At 45.4% G+C, this 9,999-nt stretch overlaps 1 protein-coding gene across 1 annotated transcript in view; it reads left to right on the forward strand.

The window, feature by feature from the left end:
* Window positions 1–2,704: 2,704 nt before the first annotated feature.
* Window positions 2,705–9,999, forward strand: part of LOC112076459 (complement C1q and tumor necrosis factor-related protein 9) — a 91,987-nt gene continuing 84,692 nt past the window's right edge. The window contains exons 1-2 of the mRNA XM_024143228.2: window positions 2,705–2,732; window positions 6,671–6,723. The gene's annotated coding sequence lies outside the window, so the exon portion shown is untranslated. The remainder of the gene's footprint in view (window positions 2,733–6,670; window positions 6,724–9,999) is intronic.

Below are 9,999 nucleotides of genomic sequence, written 5' to 3' on the forward strand. Positions count from 1 at the left end.
GGCAGGTTACCTTGCTTCTTGGGCACAGGGACTATGGTGGTCTGCTTGAAACATGTAGGTATTACATGTACAGAATACACATGGTATACACTGTCCAATAAATGCTTACTGGCAGGTTCTTCTGGACAATGCAACAACAATAAAGAAATAAAAAAATATAAGAATACCAACATAAAATAAATGTCTCAGTGGAATAGAATAAACCTCTCATCAACTCTTCCTCTCCTCCCTTCTCCTTTCCTCTCCTCAACTCTCCTCTCCTCAACTCTCTCTCCTCAGTGCTCCTTCCTCTGCTCTGCTTCTCCTCAGCTCTCCTCTCCTCAGCTCTCCTCTTCCTCAGTCTCCTCTCCTCTGCTCTGCTCTCCTCAGCTCTTCCTCTCCTCCCTTCTCCTTTCCTCTCCTTCCAACTGCTCTGCTCTCCTCAGCTCTCCTCTCCTCAACTCTCCTCCTCTCCTCCCTCCTCTCCTCAGGTCTCCTCTCCTCTGCTCTGCTTTGCTCTCCTCAGCTCTCCTCTCCTCCGCTCTCCTCCCGCTCTCCTCTCGTCTGCTCTCTTCTCCTCAATTCTCCTCTGCTCTCCTCTGCTCTCCTCTCTTCTCCTCCCCACTAACTCAGTCTATGATGCCAGACACCAGTCTCTCCCAGTAGACCCTCAGCATTTACTGAATCCCAGTAGAATCCTCAGCCTGCTTCATGCATAGTGCTCCTATAATTGGGCTGGCTGCACTGTCTGCTTGTCCTCTCTAGTTCTGTTAACATGAGCCCAGGGAGAAGGGGCTTAGTGGGAGCATAGCCTAGAAACTCCTAGACAGAGACTGGTAGATTAATATACACACACATGCATGGGTGCACACACATCACAGAGAGCAAGTACATGCGCACACGCACACACACAAACAATGCATGAACCCACGCACGTACACACACACACTAATACACACAGGGCCTGGCTGGTGTTGTTAGGGGAGGTGATGGGTGGAGATGAAGAGTATACTGTGAGTGGTTAGCTAATTATCTGCCCTGCCACGTCTCATTAGCACTGGAGCGAGGCAGAGTGTGTGTGACACCGACCCTTTCATGTCACCCAAATACTTACCAAACCCCAACCCAAAACTGTCACGTTGACGAGCTATACTCTAGCTAATTATACATTAATAAGAGACGATCAGGATAACAGAAAATCTATCCTGGCTATCGAGAACACCATGGTTGGCGTTACCAGATCTTCTCACAACAGACTTGTAAACAACATTGCAGTGATAGTGGACTACTATCACTGAACACGTACTGAATGCTACTAAATGGTAGTATAGATGAACTAGCCGATATACCCCATTCAGTTTAACCCAAGGTTTCCCTTTTACAAGTACTGTGTACATATGATATACATTGAGAATGAATTGAGTTAGTAAAGCAGTACTTTGTGAGATAGAACATTGGTGTTTTATAGAGGCATCACGTCCGCTGTCACAGATACCAAAAGCTTGTCAGCCGTCTTGTTAAACGATAGATTTCTGTCCACCGTTTTAAAGAGGCAATCTGTGATTCAAAAAAACAATGAAGCCGCCACCCTGCCACAGTTTTGGTAAACGGCTAAGGGACAGCTACTGTGCGGATGCAAGAACTGCCCATCCATGAGATCAAAATTATAGTTTAAACCATCTTCTGAAGCTATACAGCAGGGCTAGGCAACCCTGTTCCTGGAGTACACAGATACTGCAGGGTTTTGTTCCAACTAGGCACCACATCTGACCAACTGAGCTAATTCATCAGTTCAGTGATTGCCTAATTTCAACACACCTGGTCTTCCAGGTCAATTAAATCATAAACAGGAACTGCCTACCCCTGATGTACAGTGTTTGTTTACAATTATACTGTTTACAAAAAATGGAGTAAAATACAAGCTTATATTTGCGGGTTTGATGGGGTACGACAGTTGAACTCAGCTCATGAAGCATTTGAAGTTATCATGGGTATATATCACCCCCCCAAAAAGTACAAAAATGGATGTACAAACTACAGATTGTACCTTTAAGCACAGAGACAGGGGCCTGTGAGTGACTTTCACATTCTGTACACATGTCATGTTATGAATGGCTATTTTCTGCAGCTGCTGCTTCCAAGAAAAAGGCGTCAGTGTTTTTGCGAGGATGCCAATTGAAATGGGACACCACTTATTTGGGATGGATGTGTAAGCTGATCGGTTGATCTGTGGCCCTGGATGTGGACAGTAGTTTGTGAGGACAGACAACTCTGTCTGTCTGTCTGTCTGTCTGTCTGTCTGTCTGTCCGTCCGTCCGTCCGTCTGTCCGTCTGTCCGTCTGTCTGTCTGTCTGTCTGTCTGTCTGTCCGTCCGTCCGTCCGTCCGTCCGGTCCGTCCGTCCGTCCGCATACCTGTCTGTCTGACTGTCTGCTCCCCTCCCTTCCACCCACAACACCAGTAGGAGTGACTGTGAAAGGCCCTAACCTGGGTTCAAATAATACTGCTTMGACTCAGTCCCTTCTGACCCACATTCATAGCAGGATTTATCAAAGAATTGTTACGAGATTACAAAAACCATAACCTGCCACCTTCTGATCAATCTACCAATGCTGTTTTGTTCTTCTGATTGAACTATTTTGTATAGTGTATAATGTGTCTTCAATTAGACTGATATTGTAACTGTCATATTGTAGTTGTCATTGTTTTCTGTTGTTTGTTTCAGGTGGAGAAAGAGGGACTCAAGGGAGATCAGGTATACTCATATTTTCCTTGACATTTCATTGTTTTTATGTGGTACACTGAGTCTGAAGCTCATATCCTCATGTACCCACCGACACGTACCTCTCTATGCTGTTCTGACAGGCTGTTAAATAAACCATAAATGAAGCAAAACAACCCTCCTCCTGATCCAAATCAATTTGATGAAGTGCACTTTTTATTATGTAATTGGTCACGGAACAATGGCCCTGCCTAGGTCAGATTTACAATAGACCCAGGCATACAGCAGTTTATATGAGGCCTTGTCAGAGGAGGAATGACAACTGCAGGAGTTATGTTGGAGAACTATGGAAGTTCCTAATATGGATGGYGTACGGACATTATCATTGTGAATGACAACTCTACACTATTCTTTGTAATTTGAAATGTTMAAAACATTGTTTGTTTGATTTWWAAAAAAAAATGTTTTGGTAACACTTTACTTAAAGCCTGYWGATATAATGCTTCATAACTTGTTATAAGCATATATGAGCCTTTATATTGTGGCATAATCAAATCAAATCAAATTGTATTGGACACATACACATATTTAGCAGATGTTATTGCGGGTGTAGTGAAATGCTTGTATTCCTAGCTCCAACAGTGCTGTAATATCTAACAGTGCAGTAGTATCTAACAATTCACAACAATACACACAAATCTGTATGTGCAGCAGTATGTAAACATTATTAMAGTGACTGGTGCTCCATCATTAAAGTGGCCAGTGATTCCATGTCTATGTATATACGGCAGCAGCCTCTAAGGTGCAGGGTTGAGTAACCGGGTGGAAGCCGGCTAGTGATGACTATTTAACATTTTGATGGCCTTGGGATAGAAGCTGTTATGCAGTCTCTAGGTCCCAGCTTTGATGCACCTGTACTGACCTCTCCTTCTGGATGATAGCGGGGTGAACAGGCCGTGGCTCAGGTGGTTGATGTCCTTGATTATCTTTTTGGACTTCCTGTGACATCGGGTGGTGTAGGTGTCCTGGAGGGTAGGTAGTTTGCCCCTGGTGATGCGTTGTGCAGACCTCACTACCCTCTGGAGAGCCTTACGGTTGTGGGCGGAGCAGTTGCCGTACCAGGCGGTGATACAGCCCGACAGGATGCTCTCGATTGTGCATCTGTAAAAGTTTGTGAGGGTTTTAGGGGCCAAGACACATTTCTTCAGCCTCCTGAGGTTGAGGAGATGCTGTTACACCTTCTTCACAGCACTGTCTGTGTGGGTGGACCATTTCAGGCTGTCTGTGTGGGTGGACCATTTCAGTTTCAGTGATGTGTACGCCGAGGAACATGAAGCTTTCCACCTTCCCACTGCGGTCCCATCGATGTGGATAGAGGCGTGCTCCCTTTGCTGTTTCCGAAGTCCACCATCAGCTCCTGTTTTGTTGACGTTGAGGAGAGGTTATTTTCCTGGCACCACTCAGCCAGGGCCCTCACCTCCTTCCTGTAGGATGTCTTGTCATTGTTGGTAATCAGGCCTACTACTGTTGTGTCATCTGCAAACTTGATGATTGAGTTGGAGGTGTGCATGGCCATGCCGTCATGGGTGAACAGGGAGGATAGGAGGGTACTATGTTGTTGAAGGCTGAGCTGTAGTCAATGAACAGCATTCTTACATAGGTATTCCTCTTGTCCAGATGGGATAGGGCAGTGTCCAGTGTAATGGCAATTTAATTGTCTGTGGATCTATTGGGGCGGTAGGAAAATTGAAGTGGGTCTAGGGTGTCATGTAAGGTGGAGGTGATGTGATCCTTAACTAGCCTCACTTCATGATGCCAGAAGTGAGTGATGCGAGGCGATAGTCATTTAGTTCAGTTACCTTTGCTTTCTTGGGTACAGGAACAATGGTGGACATCTTGAAGCATGTGGGGACAGCAGACTAGGATAGGGATGGATTGAATATGTCTGTAAACACTCCAGCCAGCTTGTCTGCGCATGCTCTAAAGACGCGGCTAAGGATGCCATCTGGGCCGACAGCCTTGCGAAGGTTAATACGTTTAAATGTCTTCCTCCCGTCATCCACGGAGAACAAGAGACAACAGTTATTGGGAGCAGGACACATCGGTGGCACTGTGTTATCCTCAAAGCACGCGAAGAAGGTATTTAGCTTGTCCGGTAGCAAGACGTCGGTGTCCGCGATGGGGCTGTTTTCCCTTTGTAATCCGTGATTGTCTGTAGACCCTGCCACATACGTCTTGTGTCTGAGCCGTTGAATCGAACTCTACTTGTCTCTGTCTTACACCTATGTAACCAGTCTTACACCTTTGTAACCAGTCTACACCTTTTTAACCAGTCTTACACCTATGTAACCAGTCGTACACCTATGAACCAGCTACACCTATGTAACCAGTCTTACACCTATGTAACCAGTCTTACACCTATGTAACCAGTCGTACACCATGTAACCAGTCTTTACACCTATGTAACCAGTCTACACCTATGAACCAGTCTTACACCTATGTGACCAGTCTTGCACCTAGTAACCAGTCTTACACCTATGTAACCAGTCATACACCTATGTAACCAGTCTTGCACCATGTAACCAGTCATACACCTATGTAACCAGTCATACACCTATGTAACCAGTCTTACACCTATGTAACCAGTCTTACACCTATGTAAACCAGTCTTACACCTATGTAACCAGTCTTACACCTATGTAACCAGTCTTACACCTAGTAACCAGTCTTACACCTATGTAACCAGTCATTACACCTATGTAACCAGTCTTACACCTATTGTAACCAGTCATACACCTATGTAACCCAGTCATACACCTATGTAACCAGTCTTCACCTATGTAACCAGTCTTACACCTATGTAACCAGTCTTACATCCTATGTAACCAGTCGTAACACCTAATGTAACCAGTCTTACACCATATGACCAGTCATACACCTATGTAACCAGTCTTACATTTATGTAACCAGTCTTACACCTATGTAACAAGTCGTACACCTATGTAACCAGTCTTACACCTATGTAACCAGTCTTACACCTATGTAACCAGTCTTACACCCATGTTACCAGTCTTACACCTATGTAACCAGTCTTACACCTATTATTTGCATCTGACAGGAGCCACCTGGCCTAACTGGAGATACGGTACGCCCAGCACCAGCAATTAAACTTGAATGAAATCAAATCTAGGTATTTTCATACACCAATTAAGCCAACTAGGCAGCCAGCTGTCTTTGTGCTGCACAGGAGGTTGGTGGCATCTTAGTTGGGGAGAACAGGCTAGTGGTAATGACTGGAGCGGAATCAGTGGAATGGTATCAAATATATCAAACACATGTTTTCCAGGTTTGCTCTGTTCCAGCCATTATTATGAACCATCCTCCCGTCAGCAGCCTCCACTGGTGTGCTGAGAACATGTGGCTCTAACATCTGTCTCCACAGCAGCTTTATAAGCAACAAGCTGTTAACCCATAGCCTGATCCAGGATCTGTTTGTGCTGCCTTTCTAACTCATATTGTCATTGGCAACAGGTCTGGGATGAGGCCATGAGTTTACATCTGTGTCCATAGAAACAAGCTGGAGACACACTCATTCTAACACTGAATGCCATCCAACCAGCCTATCTAGGAATCCATCCAGCATCCAGCTAGCCTGGTCCATTGCTGTCCTTGTCGAGCCAATCTTTCTTTGGCATGGCAATGAGTAGGAAGGCATTGGCATGATAGCACAAACAGATCTGGCACCAGGCTAGCATCCAGCCCCTTTCTCTCTCTTATACAGAAGCAACATTTCAACAAATAGCAGAATATCAATGGCGTGTCAAACAGCAGAATGTTAGGCTATGTGTCCAGTGTTACTGGTGCTATGAGAGGCCTAGACCGTGAAGCTAGGGTAACGCAACACCCATAGCCTGGCCTTACACAAATGACAGCCCTGCTCTGCATGATACCCTTCTGTCTTCTGTCCCTAGGGATCCCCTGGGTTGCCAGGTCAGACGGGGGCTCTGGGCAAAGAGGGCAAAAGGTGAGTAAACGCCACACACACAATCACACACAGGCACTGCTACTCTTTGTGTGGCCTGGGCTGGGCCTAGCTCCTGCTTCTGGACCCCCTCTCCTGGGGATGGCCTGACAACAGCTGAGGACAGAGTGTGGGGTGGATGTAGGGGCCTGAGTTGGTCTGGGGGCCTGGTAGGCCTGGGTGGGCCCTAGGTAGGGCCTGGTGGGCCTGGTAGGGCCTGGGTGGGCCTGGTAAGGCCTGGGTGGGCCCTAGGCAGGGCCTGGGTAGGGCCTGGGGTGGGCCTGGTAGGGCCTGGGTGGCCTGGTAGGGACTGGGTGGGGCCTAGGTGGGCCTGTAGGGACTGGGTGGGCCTGGGTGGGCCTGGTAGGGCCTGGTAGGGCCTGGGTGGGCCTGGGTGGGCCTGGTAGGGTCGAGCCCTGGGGGAATGCTAATGTTTGACTACGTTTAATAAATGTCTCTGAGAGGTCAACATGACTGGCAGCACACGTGCCAGTCCCAGCAGGCAGCTGTCCTAAGCAGTGTTATGTTTCCTATAAAGGACCATACAGGGTTAAAAGAACAATGGCTGTGACTGTACAAACAAGAACATTCCAGTTCTACCCAGTTGGCCCACTTGGATTTCACCTCTTGCTACAGTCGAGCAATCTTAGAGCTCTCACCAATTCCTAGAGGTACTGCAGTGGTCAATATCATTTTTACATTTTAGTCATTTAGCAGACGCTCTTATCCAGAGCGACGTACAGTAGTGAGTGTATACATCTTTTTGCATTCAACTTAGCCTTGATTAAACTACAGCATGCATGTAATGTTGCAGTTATACTGTGATGCTTCAGATGCAGAATCTTAATTTGATCAKCCTGTTACAGGAGAAAGTTGAGGTATTTTAGGGTTAAAAAAGCTTCTTAAAAGTCTTTCCATGTTAACATTTTTGACCTGATTTTCTCTTCCTAAAAATGTATCAACCCCTACAAAAATTCACATTTCCTGTTAATGCAGGATTATTTTCCTGCTGTAGCAAACTGGCTCAAATTAAGATCCTTCACCTGTATGTCACCAGTATCAGATGGTTCCAACTTCCAAAACAAGGCCGGCTACCTATAAAACTGTGACCTTGTACACCTGTTTTGAGCACCGGAGGCTGCTGAGGAACGAACAGCTCATAATAATGGCTGGAACGGAGTGAATGGAATGGCATCAAACACATGGAAACCATATGTTTGATGTATTTGATACCATTCCACTGATTCCGCTCCAGTCATTACCACTAGTGCCACCAACCTCCCGTGGTTATGAGCCACACACTACAGTACTGTGGATCATTTTGCAACAGCTAATAGGGATCCTGATAAAATACCAAATAGCAAATTGTAAGGATTACACTGCAGGGAGTGTTGAGATTGTCCCGTTATGTTGGTTTTCAAACGTAAGTAGTGTAAGTATAGTGTATTCACTTTAGAAAGCAAGCTGAAAGATGACCTGTTAGGGGCCTGATTGGTCTCACACTTCTTCTCCATCCCTAGCAAACACAGCTGATTAATCAACTTGCATTCTAAACTGAAGATCATGATTAGGTGATTTTATTTATTTATTTATTTAACCTTTATTTAACCAGGTAGGCTAGTTGAGAACAAGTTCTCATTTACAACTGCGAGCTGGCCAAGAATAAAGCAAAGCGGTTAGAAATATACGACAACACACACATGGAATAAACAAACATACAGCCAATGATACAGTAGAAAAAAGTCTATATACAGTGAGTGCAAATGTGGTAAGATAAGGGAGGTAAGGCAATAAATATGCCATGGTGGCGAAGTAATTACAATATACCAATTAAACACCGGAGTGATTGATGTGCAGAAGATGAATGTGCAAGTAGAGATACTGAGATACTGGGGTGCCAAAGGAGCAAGATAAATAAATAAATACAGTATGTGGATGAGGTAGTTGGATGGGCTATTTACAGATGGGCTATGTACAGGTGCAGTGATCTGTGAGCTGCTCTGACAGCTGGTGCTTAAAGCTAGTGAGGGCCTTGAGACAGTTGAGACATGGATTGTGGGTGAAGGGCAAGACAAAATATTTAAGTTCCTTTGAACGGGGTATGGTGGTAGGTGCCAGGCACAACCAGTTTGTATCAAGAACTGCAACGCTGCTGGGTTATTTACGCTCAACATTTACCCATGTTATCAAGAATGGTCCACTACCCTAAGGACATCCAGCTAACTGGAAGCATTGGAGGAAGCATTGGATCAACATGGCAGCATCCCTGTGGAATGCTTTCGACACCTTTCAGAGTCCATGACCCGACGATATAGGCTGTTCTGAGGTCAAAAGGGGGGAGTGATACCTCCTTCTTAATAAGGAAGGTATTCTTAATGTTTGGTACACTCAGTGTATATCAACAGTTTAGTGCTATCCTGAACTTTTCCGTAGCTCTCACTGACACTGCATGAGCTAACAGTGAATCACATTCTCAATGCAAGAATTCCTGGACAGAAAAAGAGAAATCGGAAGTTAGTTAGAGCTGATGGCAGGTGCTACTGTCTATATCCTCACACCAGAAGAGGAACGTTGCAAACATACGCATCTGACCTCGGAGCAAACTGAATCGCTCGGTTGTCAAAGGTCACAATTATAGCGTGACCTCTATGAGAACTTGAACATAATGTACAATTTCTACCCAGTCATAACACCTTTAATTGGTTTCCGTCTGTGTTTGGAGTCCAATTGGAGTCCAATCAGCATGTTGTAATGTTTCCTCGCTGGGTTTGGACCAGTGTTCATTAAAAGCAGTGAGCCCCATAGGGGAATAAAGTAACATTTAAACTAATGTTCTTCTTGAGGTGGAACATGCCTGGGTTCAAATATGATTTTTTTCTTCTTTTTAACTGCACTTCATTTGAGCTCGCCTGGCCGTGATGGATCTAGTGGAAGAGGCAAAAACCCTGTCAACTGGCACTCCAGTCAGGCTCATTCAAATGCTTCTTTTTGTTGTTGTTGAAAGAACTCAAATCCTAATTTGAACCCAGGTGAGGTGTGGAAGGGTATCTCCTTCAGTAGTAATGTGTGAGGGGGGAGTGGTTACACTAAGCCAGTCGGCCATTTGAATCAGTGTCAGAAAAATGTTGTTCTGTTGAAGACACACACAACCTCTCTATTAATACCCAGATGGTCCCGAATGGACTCCTGTTCCCTGCTGTATGTAGGGCACTACTTCTGACCAGAACCCTGAGGTAGGCCATTTAACGAGCCCTGGATGCACTACTTCTACCTAGAGTC

This window comes from Salvelinus sp. IW2-2015, unplaced genomic scaffold (assembly GCF_002910315.2).
Source record: "Salvelinus sp. IW2-2015 unplaced genomic scaffold, ASM291031v2 Un_scaffold3764, whole genome shotgun sequence".
NCBI classification, from domain to species: Eukaryota; Metazoa; Chordata; class Actinopteri; order Salmoniformes; family Salmonidae; genus Salvelinus; species Salvelinus sp. IW2-2015.